This window comes from Wyeomyia smithii, chromosome 2 (assembly GCF_029784165.1).
Source record: "Wyeomyia smithii strain HCP4-BCI-WySm-NY-G18 chromosome 2, ASM2978416v1, whole genome shotgun sequence".
Lineage (NCBI taxonomy): Eukaryota > Metazoa > Arthropoda > Insecta > Diptera > Culicidae > Wyeomyia > Wyeomyia smithii.
The window spans coordinates 66,429,837-66,451,881 of record NC_073695.1 but is presented as its reverse complement, the minus strand read 5'-3'; the positions used below and the strand labels follow the sequence as shown (position 1 = coordinate 66,451,881).

At 39.0% G+C, this 22,045-nt stretch overlaps 1 protein-coding gene across 3 annotated transcripts in view; it reads right to left on the bottom strand.

Moving 5' to 3' along the window:
• The window catches only part of LOC129720971 (uncharacterized), a 52,208-nt gene extending 36,960 nt beyond the window's left edge, over positions 1 to 15,248 (bottom strand). Inside the window, exon 1 of one of the 3 annotated variants that reach the window (XM_055672954.1) lies at positions 14,748 to 15,248. The gene's annotated coding sequence lies outside the window, so the exon portion shown is untranslated. The other 2 variants (XM_055672951.1, XM_055672952.1) reach the window with 2 other exon arrangements.
• Between the last annotated feature and the right edge of the window lie 6,797 nt (positions 15,249 to 22,045).

Genomic DNA, 22,045 nt, shown 5'->3' with positions numbered 1-22,045 from the left:
TTTTGTTGCCTTTGATCGGAAAAATTCGAAACAAGTTTTCATCACCGGGGCGTACTTAAACGATAGTCTTCATTTTTTTTTAATATTTTATGGAATAGTTCTATGCGATTTTCGTATTGGTGCCACTTAAATTCAACGTCGGTTTCTGTTAATGTGCTGTGCTGTGACTGTTTGTCAAGAAAGAAGAAAACACTGTCGGTACGAAATAAACATAATAGATTAAAAATAATAATTTGTTATTGCAAGAATTCTGAGGAGTATTCATACTGGTTTTAGTTGGTTTTGAATAATTTTCTTCCACATGTAGTGGGAATGCTTCATAACGAAGATGCCGCTAAGGGTATTTTATAAAAGGAATGTTCCCTAATCTACATGATCAAACTGATTCTTGCATATCTTCCAGTTGACTTTGACAAATTTCTGCTGTGATCGAAGTGTTTTTTGTTCAGATGAAGTTGTTGTAAGTGGAATGTTCAAATACTTAACATGCCGTTGAATTAAAATTAAATTCGTTGTTTTTGTTCCAGTTTTGCGAGTTAAGACACGAGTAGTAGCAGGTCAATAAAAGTGTCAGGTTCCGCAACACTGAAGATAGAATATTAAAAAGTCAGGAAATATACGAGTCCCGAAGGGCAGTTGATTGGTTAAGAACAAGACGAGCTCGAAATGCACGACGTTCGACACCCCATATATCTCAAAATCGTACACTTAGTTTCCATAGTCTTTAAACGAGTCTTGAACAAAAGAAAAATGAAGTATAATAACTTGAACACTCAATTGAGGGAGGAATGCTAATCAAATATTTTCAAATACTACTACTTTATAGATTCAAGGTCAAATTTACCACCGAACAGATGCATTGCTGCCACTACCCGATGGCAAATGTCCTTGAAGCGACAATTCTGACAGGAAACTACAAAGGAGAAGTCGTAATAACTCGCGTATCTCGATTACTCCTACCGATTTGCCGTTAAATTTTAAACGTCTGCAATTTCCCGTACGTCGCGCATTCGCGATAACTATTGATAAAACCCAAGGACAGTCACTGAAAATTTGTGGCATAAACTCCGAGTATTCATGCTTCTCACATGGACAGCTCTATGTCGCATATTCACGTGACCCTGACCCCGACATTGTGGAATATATAGAATTTAGTGGCTAGGACCGCCTTGACCACTTTCACATGTTTCGTATATTCCGAATTTCAAGCTTGAATTATTTAGAATTCTGAAGTTTTTTATAAAATGTGTTCCAGTGAGATTGGCCAGGCAGAAGGGTATTACTATATTTGCATTAAGCCAAGCTTTTGACTAATTGAAAAAATAATGTAATAATTTCCTTCAGAATATTTAAAAGAATAACTGTTTATTTTTAGAAATGTATTGAAATGATTTGATTATGGTTGAAAGGTGCCTCATAATGCTTAATGAAATAAAAACGTAGAATTTTACGAGCGCAGGATTGAAAAAAATACTAAAAACAAATCAGAGCCGAAACATATCGTAAGTATGTTTTTCAGCAGCAGTTAGATATTTCAGTTTTTGCAATACAACAGTCAATAAAACTCAAGGCGGCGGTACGAACGATGTTCTAATCGAGTTATGAATTTTCTACATGATTCTTTCGCATGTGCCGAGATTAATAAAGTAGTTTCAGACGCTGTAACTGAAATGATGAAGAATCACTTGTGGTATTTTATCCCAGGATAAGTTGGATTGGCTTTTAGACTCAGATGTCCTGCTCAAAATCTAACGAAAAATAATCACGCGATTGAAAGCAAGGGATCGTTTTGTAGCTTTTGTCGAGTTTCTCAAGCATTCAAATCCTGAACAGTTACTAGTATGTGATCCCATCTCATTTCATACAAAACCGATGCTTTCTTTCCGAGTTTTGAACTTAATATTGATTTTTTAGACCGTAACCCAGCCAAAGAGAAAAATAATGAGGAAAAGCAAACTTCGTTTTGTAGCTTTTGTCGAGTTTCTCAAGCATTCAAATCCTGAACAGTTACTAGTATGTGATCCCATCTCATTTCATACAAAACCGATGCTTTCTTTCCGAGTTTTGAACTTAATATTGATTTTTTAGACCGTAACCCAGCCAAAGAGAAAAATAATGAGGAAAAGCAAACTTCTGTCAAAAAATTACTCGATGTAAATTATGAAAGATTACCGTGCTTCAATACATAATGGAGACGAACTTCAGTTTCTATTGCATGTTGATTTATACCGAAAAAATATCCATCTCATTCAAAATCCGCACTTTTTTACAAACATCAAAAGTTATAGATCATTTTAAACTTAAATAAGAATAATAAAATTATTATTTTATGTAAATATAAGTATATATAAATACGTTTAGCGAGAGATATATGTTAGAGAAATTTTAAAAACCGTACAATTTTCATGTAAATCGATTTCTAAAATATGAGCGCTTTGTAGGTCTATCAAATAAACTCCGATCAACTTCAAATTTTCGTGGCTTACTGTAGAGGTCAAGAGGAAACTTTTTCAGCCCGGCGCTCATTAAGATCGATAGTTTCAAAAACGGCCAAAATATGGCCACTCTAATATGTAGCCGAACATAATGTACATTAATGTAGAAAAAGAACAGAGAATGTTGTAGTCCCATTAATTCTAAGCAATTTTGTAAAAAAAGTTTCTTCTATCTTTGTAAATTAGAAAAAATCAAACTTGATGACTTGATCGAACATTTTGGTCACCTTTACTGTTGATAACAAGAAAATAAGAAGAAAATAAGCGATGATTCGCTATCGAACTCTTGATTCGAATTTTTAACTGCATCCTGGACCAATTGGTAGTAACAGTGATGATAATCACCTACAGTGACAACAGTGTGTAGCAAATAAAGCAATATCCACACGCAATGGAGTTAACGAGCACTTCTTAAAGCCGTTCTAAATCATCTATATTTATGTCGGTTTGGATGTGATTTTTATAACACAGGTAAAAAAATGTGAGTTTTATTTGAAACAAAAAAATCCGTCCATATTAGGTATTTATTTATCGTGTTGTTTATTAATTAGGTTTCAATATTTGCATTGTACGCTGTTGTCTGTTATAAATTACTCGCATGAGCAGTGTCGAATTCATTGTAAGGTGGCCGTAATTTGACCGTTCAGCCGATGCTGAAACCAGTGGACTGTGCTGTCATGGGAACGCGCTGTTACTAAATTGGGTGAACAACTGCCACGCTAGAATTTACGATCCCTAAATGGTTGGAATTAAATGCTTTGAGGATTGTTAATTTACAAACAAATATTTAGACCAGTAATGTTATATGCAGTCCCCATCTGGACAAGTTGTTGTACAACCAGAAAGAAGATGCTTCAAAGGATTCAGAACAAACTGCTGAAAATGATATTGAAGCGTCCTCGCTGGTTTAGCACGAATGAACTACACAGGCTTACTAATGTGGAAACATTAGAAAATATGTCAACCCAAATTATCAATAAGTTCTGCCAAAAATCGCAATCCTCAATGACAACGATTGGCTCACTTTATAGTCAGTAAGAAAGGTGTAAGATTAGATTAAGGTTTAATTTTAAACTCCTTTCTTTTCTCTTGACAAGTAGGTTTACAATTTTCCTACAATTATATTCACTCAACTGCGGAAGCAATCGCAATCTTTTAATGAAATTAAGCTTAAAATATACGTAATAGTGTTGATATGCCATCGTTTGTGGCAGAACATACAATAAAAATTCTGAATAATTATTAGAAAATAATTAATTCATCATAAAACATACCCCCCTATTAAAAAAACTGCTTTGAGGTTGACTCGTAGAGTCGCATAATTTTCAATATGGAGTAAAGAGGCTTCAACCAGTAGTGGCCAAATTGCCAGCAGTGTTGTCTTGCCCAAACTTAAAAGTTGAGGTTTTTGCTACCGTTCTCAATCTAGCCTGTGTTTCTAGAACGGTACTTACCCCACGGTTCTCCTCGATAAATTCGGAACAACGAAAAATTTCGTGCTGTCCCAAAAACTATGATGAATTTGTGATCTTTTGAAAAAGGTTGGATCAAATTCGGTTTAGACCTGACGGAATGGCAGGTAAAAGAATTTTCATTTCTTCGGCTCTGGAGGGGTCAGGTACGCAAGTTTCAAACGAATAAATTTGAAAGCGGTAGGTAACTTCAAGACAAATTATATGTTATTGAAAAACAGCGTGGCTATAAAAATCAGCTTATGATTGTTTGATTCGAAATGAAAAACACCGAAATAAATATTTTCTATTTATTAAACCTTGCCAGTTCCATGAATTAGGAAGGAGTTCAAATTGTAAATGGTATCATAGCATGAAACAGAGTTTACACTTTTTGATGGATTTCGAAATCAACACAATTTAAATGGATTCGGTTCAAGACCGCTATACAATTCATTTGTACTAACCACTAAAATAGTAGAAACTACATTTTTCCAGTGTGAAACGTCGTTTATCCTCATTTCTAGTATGTATGCCGCTTCAATCTTAAACCTTAAGTATTCCATGCAGTTTAACAATGTTGTCCCCGTTTCAAATTTCGATCGCTTCGACGTATGTGTAATAATTTAAAAATGAACAAAAACGGTATCGGTAACGGCTGTAACTTTCAATATAAAGTAATTCTTTTAAACCATTAATCATAATTGAAAAGCAATAAAGATAGATTAATATAGAGATATAAGTAACATTACTTATTCTAAATACAGTCACTGTTGATCTCTGAACAACAAACCGGAATGTATATAATTAGCATGTGTTTCCTATATAATAATCACCCACTACTTGCAGCACTCGGCCGCCCTGATGACTCAATAAATGTCCAACATCTGCTACTAATGATTTTCAAGCATTGTTGTTCGAAGCGCGTTAACACAACCTAATCGGTGATCATCGCATTATAAATCTACCTTGCAGAAGCGAAACCGAATAGCACTAATTACATTTTGAAGCGGTCCTCTCAAAAACGTACCGTGACCGGCACCGGAAAACAGCTGGAGAAATTGAATAATGTGCCAATTATCACATATTAAATTGTAGGTCAGCACAATTACATTCCAATCAAAAATTTTGGGCATCGTTGGCGACAGTCAACCAAACAAACACAAAGCATTGCTGTAAGACTTCCAATTTCCACCTTTTCATCGTCGGGCGACATCGAATTATGCGTATAGCACACAACGCACATCGTGAGCCATTGAATACCGCATAACAGTCTCCAAATTGAACAAACCGATGCCAAATTATAAAATTCGCCGCCGCAATTATTTGATGCTCAACATGAGCTTTTATCACACATAAATTTAATCATGTGGAAATCTGTTGATTTGATATGCCCCTTGTGCAATCAATTGATGTTTTTTTTTACCGAAATAGCAATTCCATTTGTTAATCTTCGAACAGTGCTAGTATTCAAACGATTCTAACGTCGACATCAGATCGACCAGAATCAAATATGGAGCCCCTTCAGCGCTTGTAGGTATTGTGGCAATATTTTATCTACTTGCATCTCGAATTACTATTTACGGTCAGCAGCCATGCTTTCGATGAGTGCATGTGTGTCGAATAAATTATTAAGATGCCTGCAAATCCGCCTAAATTACCTCAACAAGCGCGATGACAGTGTATGAAAATATTTATTTTACGCTGCATTAGAAACGGTGGTTTCATGCGTGCCGCTGCGGTCATATTAATTGTCCGCAAGTTGTACGTTTTTGGCGGCTTCAAAAATCGATCTATGCCAGATACTTTAATAATTCACAACACATCCCTCTAAAATTATTATTCGTATTTAGCATACGGCGAATCGGAAGATTCCAGGTCAGGCATAAAATTCAATTTTTCCAATTATTAGCACCCTAATGACTGTTAGAAGTTTGCAAATTTCTGAAAAAGAATAGGCGTCTTATTTATTTTGTAAAATTCTGTTTAATAATTCTCCAAAATAGAGATACGTACAACAGAACGTTCAGAGAAAATGTGACAATGTGAACCACAATCAAATTTTCGCAAATCACAATGACCATGTTGAGTACGCTTTGATAATTAAGTTCGCCATGACTAGTCAGTGTACCGACAAGAACGTTGCCTTTAAGCCGCAAATCATTTGCTAAATCGTGAGAATAATGATTAAAAAAGACGCTATCTCCATCAATCCTTCACACACCACATGAGAATTATTTTTTTAATGTAGGGCTTCGTTCTGCAGGCATGTACAATAAAAGTCATTTGCTTTATCAATCAGAAATATACGAAAAGATTTTTGGGTGGAAAACAATCGCTTTTTAAAGACACACCACTGATAAATTGTTAAAGATGAAGCATTGCCTAAATCAGACCAGGGTGCTAAAACCGCAATTGACCTTCTGGTTTTATATCACAATTGCTCGGTCACGAATAACCTACGCAGCTCTCGTATTAAGGCCTAAGGTAAATAAAACGACAGGTCAGGCAAAGCTCAAGAAAGTTCAACGTCAGGCCTGACTGCAACCTTGAAGCAATGCTCTGATTGCTGCCTCCACATCTTCATGTGACGAAGAAAGCAGAGCTTGGTACCCTAAGCCTGCGCAGACATGAAACGATCCTCGATGGCGGCCTAAGAAGTTCAAACTAACACCAGCATGGACGTTCCGTACAGAATGATTGACACCAAAACCAAGTCTTCCATCGGCCACCATCCGTTTCTACACGGATGACTTTAAAATCGAATCCCAGACTGTATCTGAGATATAAGGGCTACTAACTCTCTGGGTAAGTGGCCAACCTTTTTTCAAGCAGAAAGTTACGCAATATATTAGCATCGAGGGATTTTGGCTAAGCGGTCTTTTAATTTGAATTACAAATTATTTGTTTCTGTCCAACGTTTCAACAACGGTTGGTGTCTTCATCAGGGAAAGAATGCTATAAGCTTTAAAAAGCCACAGGACGAAGAATTCATAGCATTCTTTCCCTGATGAAGACACCAACCGGTGTTGAAACGTCGGACAGAAACAAATAATTTGTTTCTAATAATTGAAAGACCGCTAAGCCAAAATCCCCCGATATCAACATTACGGTCGATTACCAAATTATGCAATCTATTAGCGCTACGATATTTCTAAAATGCAACTGTGGACATGCGAAAGTCGAAATCTTTTCAGACAATTAAGCTGCATTACTGGTATGAAGGTCTGCCAAATGTGATTCCAGACTACCCTTACTAACATGCAGAGAATCCTGAGTAAGAATCCCCAGGATACATATAACTCGGTGACGGAATCGTGAAAGGAATCGCAAACACGATTCAGAGGATTCCCACTCACGTTTCTTATTCAAGAACCCTAGAGCCATATACAGGGCATTCTTGAGGATTCTTTTTTCAGGAATCCTTTTCAAGGACGCTCACGAATCCAATGTGAGGAATTCTAGAGAATCTATGCGAATCGTATGTGTTCGTACGGGTGGTCGGACAGTGCAATATTCAGAGAGCTTTTCCACCTCAACAAAGCTATGTTACTTTTGATACCTGGTCACTGGGGCAACGAGGAAAGTGAATATGCTGTGGTGTGAGCCTAGTAAGACAAGGATCTGCTCAACAATTCGTTGGACCCGAACCATTTTTGGCTTCGGTGCCTCTATACCCGTCATAAAAAGTAAACTAAAGAGTGTTACAGTCCAAAATTGGTCAAACAAAAATGTGTTAAAATCGGTCTTTTTTTATTACAAAATCAAATCATGTTTCTTTTGTCAAGTTTTTCTCGTTTAGAACAAAGAAAAATATTTACTCAAATTTTCTTCTTAGTGAATGCGAATTGGCGGACTTTTCTTTTGACTCTTTTCATCATGGTGGAGCTCTGAATTGTTGGGAAGGTTTATGTGATGACACCACCTGGACTTGCTCTTCAAACCGCAAGAACAGATGGCTTGCCATACGAGATATTTCTTTGCAAACTTCGAGAGCTTAATGTGTTTGAAAATCTCTTCCACCTTTCCTCTTTTTAGTTGTCTTATATTGCTGTCCAAAAAGCTGTTTGAAGTCTGCCTTAACCTAAGTTCCAGTAATCATCCTGTACCACGCAATCAAACTTCGTCAGCATTTTCACGTACAGCTTTCGCGATCGTTGTCTGGCCGACATGTTTTGCTTATTTACAGGATTTGGATGGTTTTGATGATCGACAGTCCGGTTCGTTTTCTAGCACAACTCACAATTTTAGACGACACTCCCAGCTTACTTACGGCATCTCGGACGGGAAGGTTGGGATTCCGCTTGAAACTGCTGCTCAGTTTTTTCGTCGTCAGAAACCGATTTCCCCTCGTCTTCCTGGCAGTCAGGGCCGGCGTTACACTATTTTCTCGGGTGGGTAGTAGCGAATAGGGAAGGTTCCTGGGTGACAAAGGCATGGTCAAAAAGCTTGGGGGGATCTACTGAAACCTGAACAAAAATTTTCGAAAAATCAGCAGAGTATGAGAACAATTTGATATTCGAATTTTATTCAACAGTAATGTTTGCATCAAAAAATTGCTTTTTTCAGATGGTGATAGAAAAAAAAACTAAGATAGGGGTTTGATAAATTTTCCATCCATATTCGACGCTCTTGCAGGCTGCCTTTCGGCAGTGACCCGAAACATTCGCCATGGCGAGCAAAAACATGCATGAAGACATGTTTTTGGATTCTTTCTTTGTCTTATTTATCAATTCCTCCTCAGTTTACGCGACGAAGTTGATGAACGACGCAAATTCCGGCATGCACTTCTACACTATAAAATTCCCCGATCACGGCCAGTCCGGAGCGAAAGAATGGCGGCTTTGGCATCCCTTTTTCACTGATTGTCAGCTACAGCACCACCTTTTCAGGGAAGCCTGGTGTGTGAAATGAAGTTCACCTCGGTGCTCACTTTCTTCGTGGGAGAGTAGAATACGAAGTGCCTTGCCAGTCGTTGCCATCCAGGGTGAGATAAAGCTCGACGTCCATCACCATCAATACATCGTAATTCCCGGGCAAATCGATTTATCCATTTTATTCAGCCGCTGCCGCTGCGTCATTGCCTGCATCTCCAAGACCAGGGGACGGAACTGTCACTTCCTGACATTTATATCCATGTTCGCCAGGTAATTTTCACAGTTTGGCCGGTGGAACTGACCCAATTGATGCTGCATGGGTAGTTTTTCCGAGTGGGTACTACTACCCATATCAACCGCCGGCCCTGCTGGCAGTCGGCAAACGTTCTCCAAATACTTTTGCGTTACGTTGGTGACAGTTTATTTCGCGTTACGTTGGTGACGGTTTATTTGGCCGAACTCAGCGACTTTGCCAACTTAGCGTGCGAGCAGTTCGGATTTCACAATGCGCGAGCGAAATTTTGGTGCGTTGTTTCTCTTGCTTCGACGCCGTTTTCACAACCGAAAAGCAAATGACAAAATCAAACATTTTTGACCATAACACCCTTCAATTACATGACAGCACAACTCCATGGCAACACGTGCTATGCATCATCACGGGACTGCTCTTTATCGCTCAAAGAAATCGGCAAACTTTTAACCGACACTTGTGCTTTTGCTCTGCTTTTGCGGGACACTTCCTTATCGAGGTACAATTTCTTCAAAAGCTACCTCTCAGATCCATACCAGGTATGGAGCATTAATTCTGAAACGGTCACTGGTTTCATCAAGTATATAATAGAATTGAAGCACAGTTGCAGTAAGCAAGCATCTTGTAATCTGTGTACAACAAAATTGTCTAAATAAACCTTCAATCTTGCCAGCACTGCCGACACCTACAAGGTGCTCAATAAGTTCGAATACAACCGTTGTGTAGGTGCGCACCATGTGCATTTTGTGTATAAGGCAATCCACGAGACAGTTGCGATCAGCTGATTTCAGTCTGTTTTCAACTTATGACAGCTTTATGTATGTTCGATCGGTCTCAACTTGGATGCAATCCGGATCCAGAAGCGTGAAAAACAAATGTTATCCGATCGGTAGCTCTAGTATCGGGAGTGCCAATCCTAAATACAACAATATAAAATCACTTTTGATATTATTGCCGACATTAAAAGATTTCGGTTTTGGCCGTGTTTTGATTTTACAACTTGAAAAACAGCAACAATAACAAACGTACAAGCAAAAAAACGTCACCCGTGGATTGCCTTATTGGTGTCAGCTTCAACCTCATATATAGGCTAACCGACGCGCATGGTATCAACTTGCTAACATTTGTTGATTATTTACCAAGCACGATGAAAGAGTACGTCGTAGTAAAATTGTTTCGGCACGGAGGTCAGAAATTCATGTTTTTGATGAGAAACTCTTTGTCTTGCAACAGCCACACAATGTCCAAAACAATCAGCTGTGGGCAGCAACGTTAGCCAGCATCCCCCTGTTTCACAGAAAAATCCCGCGGTTCCGGAGCGTCACGTGGGTGAAGTTTGGAGGGCCGTATCCAGGTGTGGGAAGCTCCCACTGGTGTTTATCGAGAAAAAAAACGTGAAAATCAACGCCGCGTACTATAAGGCCGATGTTCTGGAGAAGGTTGTGGTTCTGTCACTTCGAGACCTCTACGAGAAGTATCTTCATGCCCTTCAACAGGACGGTGCACCGGTCCACACGGCGAATATCGTCTAAGTGTGGTGTCGGGAGAATTAAACCGATTTCCTCAATGAAAATTTGTAGCCTTCCTGCTCCCCTCTCCAATCCCCTGAATTTTTGTGTACGTTCGTACATGCTGGCCAAGCAGAGCGAACATAAAATGAGCACTATGGACCAGTTGAAAAAGCTCACATTGTTGATATTATTTCTTACGTGAAGCCAGTGTTTTCCGGAACTAAAGCCCTCGTCTCCGGAGCTTGCCAAAGCTTGAAGCACCGAGGCCGAAAATACTACACTGACACTGGCTCCGGTGTTTCAAATTTCGCTCTTCATGCCGTCTGTCTAACACCAACACTGAGTGGCAATTGCAAAACACGTCGTGTCGTGTTTCAAATATATCCCTCAGTGTAGAGCGTGGTTTAGACATGGCTGCCGACCAGAAAAACTTCCGAGTTCTAGTGAATGCTGACTTGGATTCCGATGAAAGCTTTTTTGATACTCTCGCTTATTCTGTTACCAGAAAACGCAAGCGTTCAAATGGAGAGAAAATATTCAAGTACAGGATTTTTTTTTTTTTTAATATTTCGAGTCAAGCCACACTTTTATGGCTGCAAATAGTTTCCATGCTGCTGTGGAAGCACGCATGAGACACGATAAATCCGTTGCAACCATGGATGATTTTGAAACCAATTGATTTTGAATCTACAACATTTTGGCATAACAATCGGGGCATCGAAAAAAACCCCGGTTCCGGACGGCCGACGGCCCTGAATGACAGGAAGCTTCGATGCATGCTGAAGAGGAAAACCGAGGAAAAAGTGGCTACATCGCTGCGTGCGCTTGGCCGGGAGGTCGGTGCAACTGGTTAAATAGTGAAAAAGTACCTGGCGAACATGGACATGTCAGAAAGCGGCAGTTCTGTCCACTGATCTCGGAGTTGCAGGCAATAACGAAGTGGCAGCGACTGAATAAGATGGATGGTTTCCCGGCGAACCGCGACGTGGTGGTGGTGATGGACTACGAAACCTATCTCACCCTGGACGACAACGACTGGCAGGGCATTTCGTATTCTACTTACCCCACGAAGGAAGTGAAGTGAAGTTCTTTCACACACAAAGTTTCTCAAGAAGGTTCTGCTGTAGCTGCCAATCAGCGAGAAAAGGATGCCAAAGTCGCTCTACCTTCGCTCCGGATTGGCCTTGAACAAGGAAATTTATAGTACGAAGTGCCGGCCAAAAGTTGCGTCGTTCATCAAGAAATACCTTAAGTGGGCCGCGAAGGCGCGGTGTTCTAGCCGGATCTGGCGTCGACCCACTACTGGAAGCGATCGTTGGAGGAGATGGAGGGGCACAATATCAATGTTGTACCCAAGTCGTTTAACCCGCGCATCACTTCCAGCTGCGTCCCATCAAGAATTTTGTCGCCAAACTGAGGAGGAATTGATAAATAAAACGGAGAAAGAACTCAAAAACATGCCTACTAGGGTGACACAAAAAATAAATGTTAGCTCCCATGCACTTTTCGTGTTCCCACTGTTCGATGAAAAAGACAAAACTATAACTGGTAAAAATATTTTTAGCGCCTAAACGGTTTGTTTAATCGGTAAACTGTCTGGCAAAGTTATAGATAGTAATTTTGTCTTTCCAAAAAAAAATTGAAAAATAAATTTTATCAAGGTGTACATTTTTTTGGGACAACAAAAGTACTATCAACAACTTTGTTGAACACATTATATGAATCAAACAAACTATTTTTTCTTAAATAGAAAAATTGCTCATCAGAAAGCATTTTTTTATTCTATTTTTTGTAGATTTCTCAACGTATGCTTAACAATTTTTCGAAATTTTTGACCAAAAAATAGAATGTGGGAAGTTGTGCGTATTTAAAAAAAAACAAATTTGTCTTGAGAAATTCTTAGTTGGTTAAGATTTGAGAACTCACCAAATTAGTGTTTGACGCGATAAGGAAAATATGCAGTTTTAAAATGTGCCAAATTTGTGCAGAATGAATCAAAAACGACATCGATAACGAATTCTCTCAACTAATCTTAAGTTAATCGAAACCGCTATTAGCCCCACAGGCGTCAAACACATCACTATATTTACCGTACAGTGTCCATTCACCGTGAAGGTTCCATTCACTTTTCTCTTGGAAGTATTTTTTTCATAACAAAAGACACTTTTTGAAAAATATTTCCACCGATACTTCAGCAACGCTTTTCTGGAGTGTGCGGTGATCGGAACCCTCACGGTGAATGGGCACTGTACGGTAGATATATAGAAGAAAATGTTAATTTAACCGTGTTTGAACTGAAAATTTGTGCTTTTTGTGGTAAAAATTAAAAAACTTGCCTTGTTTCGATTCTCTAAATATTTTTTTTAATTTGTCAGTGCACATACTGTTGTGAAATTATTGTAAATTATGTAAAATATGTTTTACTTCAAAGAATTCGCACTACGTTTAACCGAATTCTAATTTTGTTAACAATATTCACGTATGCCGCAATATATGGAGAATCAACATATAATTTTTTTTATATTTTTTTTCAACCTGCAAGTACATTAGATAGACCATTATTCGTAAATACGAGGAGTACGTACATATTCTTTTCGTATGTGCTTGATGATTACCTATATGTTGCTCTATGAAACTCTGGAACATCAACAAAAAAAAAACAATTGAACTCCTCCCTCACAGACTATCGCCTTCACGAGCTTATGTTTAATTCAACTTAAAAGTACAACAAATTTGTAGATAAATACGAAGTAATACGGCGTTTTTATTTATTACGTAGTCTGCAGTTTGCTACGAAAAATGTGCTGGTTATAAAATATCGATAGATTTAATTTACTTCGCCACATCTCTAATAGAAAAAAACGTTTAATTCGTGCTCCGATGCGCGTGGGTTGTACAAAGTCTGTACACACTGAACATAATTCCAGCTGAATGATTAAGGCATTGAACAGTAACGAACAGTCAAATGTGAAACCTGTTTTGCAAATCCCTTCAGCAGACCCAAACATTTTCTCTCCCATGAAGCATACTAATATGGTAAAAAAAAGCTCACAGCATCGATGAGTTCCGAGAAACAAAATGCATGACATCATCGATCCCTCCGCGCAGCAAAACATTTAGGATGATACCTTCGACTTTAGCACCATCCATGTGCCAATCATTGCTCATCTGGGATGGGCAACACTAGCCGCGTGAACAGCAAACTGACAGGCGATGATTGCTTGCTCATGGATGTTGAACGACCAGCCGTCCCGTTCGTATTGCGCCGGTCAAGATAGTACACACGTCTGACGAAGACGCGGACAAGTTTGCGACACACATTCAAGGTGTAGTTTTGGGGGCCACCATGCGTATTTATAACTTGCCAAAGCGAGTGCACGAGAAAAGAAAGGAAGACAGGACCAACGATGCGTGCAAATCAAAACACATCGACGGTTAATTACTTTGGTAAAAGACAGTCCTACACGTATTTGGGCTTTCCGATTATCGTTTCGATAAGTCAAAAACGAAAACCAATATGAAATGATTTGAAATTGGAAACTAGTTTTGTGCTTGGAATAAAATTATACCCAACTAAGGTAGTGCTCCTATACATTTGGGACACCTCAATTTATTTTAAAACCTAACTTCAAAAGCATACAACACAAATTCCTTTCATAGTTGGTCTAACTGGCGGTTCATAGCCATTCACAAGTTGACAGCAGCGATTTGTTACGGATATTAAACCTATCTATAAATATTTAAAAAGGAAACAATAAAATGTGCGCAATTGTTGAAACTGGAACAGCACCGACAACTTCACTGAACAAGTTTTTGCGCTTTTCGATTTGCTTTGTAAGAGGATAGTAGAGGGAAAAAATCGAACGCAATTTCGACTGCTCAAAAAATAGACACAATGTATTTGCAACACACAGCATAGCACCGGGTACCAACTACACAAATCAGTATCAATGACCCCAATACGGACAACGCGTCGGATCGGTCAATAAACAGCTCAAAATTACAATGATCAAAAAGATACCCACCCCTACACCGTGCACAAGCTTGCAAGCGGACGAATCGATAATCCTATCTCGCTAAGCCAATGTACAACCGCTCTTGTGATATAATGCACTTGACATAGCCGTACGTATGTTCCAACGTAATTCTAACACAATATTCACCTGTCTGGAGAACAATGCGACAGCACCAATCGCTGATAGATAACCGCTGCTGACACCTGCAAGCACGGTTGCAAATTTCCTTAGGCAATGTTTTATCATAAAAAAAATCAGCGAAAAATCGCTCGGAATGATTTCACTTTTCTCCAGATACCGTACTCACTACCAGTTGTAGTTTGGCTTTTTCCATTACGCACTCACACCAAATGCCACCGACTCCGCTAAGCAGCAGGTTTTGCGGACGGCAGATAAATCATTCAATGATAAACTTTTCCTTTTCTATCACTGTTTGTTCGATAGTTTACCGTTGCACAAAAAGTCAGCAAAGCATCCGGAACCGCTTCCCAAGGCCACCGGGTTTAGGCTATTATCCGACGCTAGCCAGAATAATTCACTATTTTCAAAGGATAAATTGCACCGCACAGAAATATTACACTTCGCACGACCAGAGCTAGAAATCGATTATTCGAAAAACTCTGACAGATTGCATCTTGATTGGTGGTGTGAAGACAAAAAAGTACGATGATGACTGCGCCATGATGATGGCAGAGTGACAAAAACATTCAGCTACGTATACACTATTGAGCACAATGGGCCCGACAGCATTATTATGATAAAAAATAAGAGACTAGATAAAAGTTTACCCGCATAATCAATAACCATAAAACGTACTTAAAAGCTAGTTCGGGATATAGTCATGACTGTATGGGTAAACCATATGGACTACCACCCAATTATGGTTATTGATTTTGGGGGTAGTCATCAATTAAGCTTTTTTCAATTTTTAATATTAAATCCATCATTGAGCTGAGCTTCAGGTGGCGGTGGATTGGGCATGTAGTAAGGATGTCGGACGACAGCCCGGTAGAGATGATGCTTGAAATCAGACGAGACGGAAAGGTGCACAGCGGGCAAGTTTGATCGATCAGGTGGAAGACCTGCGGACCCTAAGCAAACTGCAGAGCTGGCGAACTGCAGCCATCAGCCCTATGACATCGCTCGCATCATGTTTCAAGGGCTAACATCTCAACGTAGGTGTAACGGAGATAGCATATCACCGCCTTTTTTCATACACCCCTATCTGACAGCTGACAGCGGGCACAAATGAGATTGAGTCCAGGACATGAGTTCATTGTCATTCACTGTTATTCGGTATAGGGATGTCAATAGCTTGACAGCCATGGACCAAGTGGAATGGAAACGACTCTTAAGTACAGCAAAGGCCACACCACGGCTTGGGACTGTTTGGTAAGGTAAGTATTGAGCTGATCTCTAATTATGCAGTTCAGTAAATATTTTGAGTTAACTAAACTTAAACAAAACAACGATGCAAGAATCTAGAGGTCAACTACACTGAATGTTGAGAATATTCACACAGTGTTAATTATAATGGTATGTAATTGTAAATGTTATGTTCACTATTATTTCAGATAGCAGCAGTTTTATGGAAACGTCCGATTTGTTAACGAAGGAATCAGTCACTAATCATAACTAATCAACATCATCCGATATAATAAAGAATTGAAGAAGGATGTCTACTAGAAAATTCGGCTTAAATTCGTTGTTCAAAAATGTATAATGGTCTGTCGAACCAGCGTTGCCAGGTCGAAAAAGTAAAAACAAGTTTGAAAAAAAATCCAGCAATCATTTTGAGGAACAAAAGTTATTTTTTTGGATGATATTCTTGAGGTACGTAAAATTTGAGGTGAAAAATTGCAAAATTTTGTTCAAAATTGGAAATGACGACCTTTTGTTCAAAATTGGGATGATTCAGATAAATCTGGATACCTGGTCGTTACCCTGTGCGCCGTCTATCATGTCAAATTCGTTTTAGCGGTGTAATTACACTCGGACTACACTTTTTACACTGTAACTGTTTTTTTTTTCACTTTCCAGACTACACTTTTCCTGTCTCGGACTATACTTTCTCTATCTCGGACTACACTCGAAAGAGGCAGGGTGTAGTTTGAAAGACACCAATACATTTTCATGAATGTGTCAAAATTGGTTTGTTTTGATTCTCGGTACACGCGGTAAAGTGTCATGTAAATTTTTCAGCACATTTGCGAAATGAAAATATGAAATTGAAACGGAACAAAAAGACGACGGCGATAAAGACCAAAACAAGACAAATTGACAGCTACCCAGTTTTCATTCCTATTGGTTGTTAGAACCAACATTTCAAGCTATTGGTGAGTCGGTGAACGCAAGGTGAATAAAAATTCATTCGCAAAATAGCTCCGAAAAAATTAAAGGGGTAATCCGCGCAGAAATGAAGCGTGAGCTTGTGTCCTTAAAAGTAGATTCCGCTACTCGGTATCATCGCAGCGTGTTGGGTCTCTTCATGGGAACGTTTTAATCTGCAGTCTTGGTAAGTTAACTATTTTAAGTTAAATATTAATAATAACAAAATTAATGACAAAAATGATGAAATTATCATCGTAATGATAAAACAAAAACAATAAAACAGCCACATTAAAGTAACAATAATCGAAACATTCGTAAAAACAACCATAGTAATTAAACTAGACAAAATAATAATTGTTATTATCATTATCAATGTATCGTTAGCTAATTTTGTGCTGATACTTGCGATAATGATGCAAATATGATAGCTGCTGTGTAAAAAAAGAAATTTCCGAGTATGCACAGTGTTCAATATTGAATAGGAAATCGACCAAAACCTATTTACTGAAGAGTTAAACGACTAGCTCGAAGAAAAATTAAAATTTAGTGCGCTGTGCCGGTCATACTCTCCAGTTGGTTGTTGTTAGTAAGTCTAACATTTGCGTAAAAAAAACTTAATGATATTGCAAAAAAATGTAGATCTTTAAAATATACACTAAGGGGGCAAACGCAATGGGGTGGCATATATAAAATGGTATCCAGTTTTTTAACAACAGCGTCAATTTTCTGAAAAGCTAGTGGAACAGTTTTCAGAAATGGGCAATATTTAACTGGCATGAATTTATCAGTTAATACATATTTTTTAAAGTTAGACCTCTCGAACAGCCGGAAATTTACCAGGGACTACGAGCATGCCTTTAAACCACTATTTTTGACCAGAGAGATGCAATCACCACATATCACATTAAGTGATTTTTGTTTGCAATGGGCGGTTACAGTTAAAAAAATTGAAGCTTTGGAGAAAATCCTTTCTCTGAAGGTCTCGTCACCACTTTTTGCTACACGCCTGACCATTTTACGTGGGTCAAGAGCTCTTGAAACGGCATTGTATTTAGGCGACATCCATAATTTACGTAACGCAAAAAACCCAGCTTTTGAACCCCCAGCCCCCATATGTAGAAGTAGCTGTAGAAGGATTTGCCTGATAAAAATGCTCGTTTATGGAGAGTGTCTCCAGAGATTTTTTGTTACGGAACGCTGAACCCCCCTTCCCTGTGTAACAAATCGTAACATTCAAGGAAACCCCCCTCCACCCTAAAAGCGTTACGTAATTTATGAATGCCGCCTTAGATCCTAGATTAAATTTCGCTGGTTCTACACTGTTCACTGCCGACGAAAAAGAGGAGATACAGGTGAGTTTTTATTGTTTATATTTTCGTGGGGTGGCATATATAAAATGGTATCCAGTTTTTTAACAACAGCGTCAATTTTCTGAAAAGCTAGTGGAACAGTTTTCAGAAATGGGCAATATTTAACTGGCATGAATTTATCAGTTAATACATATTTTTTAAAGTTAGACCTCTCGAACAGCCGGAAATTTGCCAGGGACTACGAGCATGCCTTTAAACCACTATTTTTGACCAGAGAGATGCAATCACCACATATCACATTAAGTGATTTTTGTTTGCAATGGGCGGTTACAGTTAAAAAAATTGAAGCTTTGGAGAAAATCCTTTCTCTGAAGGTCCCGTCACCACTTTTTGCTACACGCCTGACCAATTTACGTGGGTCAAGAGCTCTTGAAACGGCATTGTATTTAGGCGACATCCATAATTTACGTAACGCAAAAAACCCAGCTTTTGAACCCCCAGCCCCCATATGTAGAAGTAGCTGTAGAAGGATTTGCCTGATAAAAATGCTCGTTTATGGAGAGTGTCTCCAGAGATTTTTTGTTACGGAACGCTGAACCCCCCTTCCCTGTGTAACAAATCGTAACATTCAAGGAAACCCCCCTCCACCCTAAAAGCGTTACGTAATTTATGAATGCCGCCTTAGATCCTAGATTAAATTTCGCTGGTTCTACACTGTTCACTGCCGACGAAAAAGAGGAGATACAGGTGAGTTTTTATTGTTTATATTTTCGTGAAAATCTATCAAATTATTTTTCACGCGAGGTTCAATCACAGAGAACAAACTAACAAGCAAACGATAAAAAGTGTGTAAAACAGTTGTGTGCGCAAAAATATACTCTCCGAATTACACCCCTCGTCATGCTGAGTGGTAAACTAAGATGTGATGTGGCTACTGTAGCTGTGGAGCGAACGGCATACACTGATGAACACGCAGGTTGTTTAGCAACGGTAGCGACATCACACTTTACTTTGCCATTTAGCATAACGAGGGGTTTTTTTCCGAGGAAATTTCGAGGCACTCATGCACAATTTACACACTTTTTTTAGACCGTTTGTTCGGCGCCTGTTAGTCTGTTCTCTGTGGTTCAATCACTATGAGGATTTTGAAATCTATCGTTGAAGTTGAAAAATTTATATTTTTCCACGAGTTGTATTGAAGTTTGCGCTAACGAAGGGCGAATTAGAGCAAATGCCGCTAGAACAAGTCATGCGAATGTTCATAGACGCCGAAGAGAGCAGTGTGAAACGTCAAAATCCTGGAATCCACAAGTAGTGATGAAAGCTAACCAACCAAACGAACTGCAATCTGCAAGGAAGGGGAAGGCAATAGTTTGCCATGAATGCGGAAAAACAGGACAAAAAAAACGTTCATGCAGAAAGTGGCGACAGTAGCAATTCGGAAAATCCAGATAATTATGGGCACCCAGAAGAAAATCGTCGAAACGTCCTAATGCACAATTTTGCTGAAGTACAGCTTCGAAATCCGCTTAATAAATAAAAGCTTAACAAAGCTGTAAATCAACAAAATTTTGTTGGGGTTGCAATGGTGACTCGACTACATGGGCTTACTACTTTTAAGGGACCGTTCCTAAACCACGTGGTCATAAAGAGGGGGACGGGGGGGTTTGTCAAAAGACCACGTAAGACCACGCATGGGGGTGGGGGGTTAACGAAATGATCACGTAATCTTTTTTTCTGACTTATAATTTATTGTTGCCACCAAGTCAAGAGCAAAAGCTTTTGTATTTTAGAAATATAGAATGTACCGAATGTTTAATAATAAAAATTTAAGCGAATTCTTGGCACTAGATAAATGAAAAGACCACGTGGTTAAAGTCGCAAGTGTTGGCCAAAAGACCACGGGGGGGGGGGGGGGGGGAAGGGGGGGTAGGGGGTTATAAAAAGGGATCAAAATATGACCACGTGGTTTAGGATCGGCTCCTAAGGTACCTAGGTATACCCCATGTGCGCCTGGGGACAGATTTCATCACAGACGCCAAAGTAGAAGCGATGGCAATGTCAAAATTCCCAGAAAATAATTTCATGCAGCAGTTGAAATCATTAGAAATCAGAAGACGAGCATTCGACTTTGATGTCTGGAAATACTGGGTAGAATGAAAGGGACACATCCGGAACTGAGCGCTGTGGTCGAAGTAGTATTGGCTACCCCATCGAACCAAGTATCCGTGGAGCGTGCCTTTAGTGCTTTGGCCTGGTGTTTTCCAGTGCGAGGTCAACGCTGAATGATGATTATATGATTGGAAATCTTGAAGATGGAAAGGAAATCTTGAAGATGCAGATTTAAAACGACTGTATATATAACAATTACAGTATGCAAACTCTTTTTTCTTTTGACACAGAAAAGAAAATCTTCGAATCACAACATAGTTTTAAGTTATTTCCATTTTCTTATCAATTAAGAAAAATAAGTGTATAAAAGCAAAGTTGTTACAGTAATGCAGCTGAGTTTGTCATATTCTTTTCATATCATTTTACAAATTATTTCGAAAATAAATCGTTTCAAATCGTATAGACTCAGCTCTATTACTTTGCTTTGCTTTGTATTCAATATGCAGGCTTTTAACAGTGCAAGCCAAGCCAACAGGAGTCCTGTTACAGGACATCCTCAAAATGAGCAAACTAGGCTGTCATGTTCGAACGAACAAAATACATGCGCAAAAATGAGCTGCCGTGTGCAACAAAAGACAGTTTCGTTGTCTTGTGTAAACTGTAGCTGTATGTGAGCTCTCATGAATAACTTATTCATGAAGCTGTTAGAGAAAAGTCGCCAGTATAGTGTCGCTCTACAGTCTTTTCCCTAAGCCTGGTTGTGGGAAAAACAAAACAAACATTTTTCACATCAATTCACAATCCATTTTTGCTGCTTTTCCGAAAAAGGAAACCGACAAGCAAAAGAGAGAATTCTTGAAGGCCATAAAGGATCAGGTTCAACTATTTGGTTTGCAACCATTAACCAGGTAGCCAAATATGTTGGCTATCTATCCATCGTTAACCGCCTTTGTAGCGGCCCAGTGCTTGAGAAGGGATCGAAATTTGATTGTGACTGCGATGAATGCACATGCTTTTTTCGTTTGAATTGAACGGCAGAAACGATCGGGCGAAGGAAAAAAAGTTTTTCTCTTTCTCTCGTGTGACGATTTTTTTTCTAACGATAGCGACCGCAGTTTCGGAGAAGTCGATTTTAAAACTCTCTCGCTCGATCATTTGAATTTATGTTGAACGGAGCAAACTAGAGTATGATCGGCAGCATGTGGCGTGTTTTATTTTCGTTTCTCTCGTTCTCGACTGGTTCTTGACTGGCTGTCTAAACGGTCAAAAAACGGTCGATGAATGCTTTTTCGCTGCATCGGATGGGATTGGGGCACTGCTTACAGATGCACGTTATTTTTTGGTGGAGAAGTTTGTTGTTGTTGTTGTTGATGTTTAGCGATAATTGCTCGAGGACAAATGAGGTGGAGATATAGTTTGAATATTTCTTCATGCGAAATGCTGAAGTCCGTCGTTGTTATGCGTCGCAAAGCGCCGACAGGCACAAGTAGTGTTTTTACTTCTGCCTACGCGGCTAGCATTATACCATATGTTGCGTTGCGCGCGGCTGTAATTTATATTTTTCCGAAGCTTATTCAGATTCTTGCTTCGCTTATATCATTGGCCCAACAGATAAGCCGATATATACTCTATTCTTTTTATATCCATCGTTATCAGTAGGCTAATTTTTCAGTCAATTTTTTTTTCTGATTC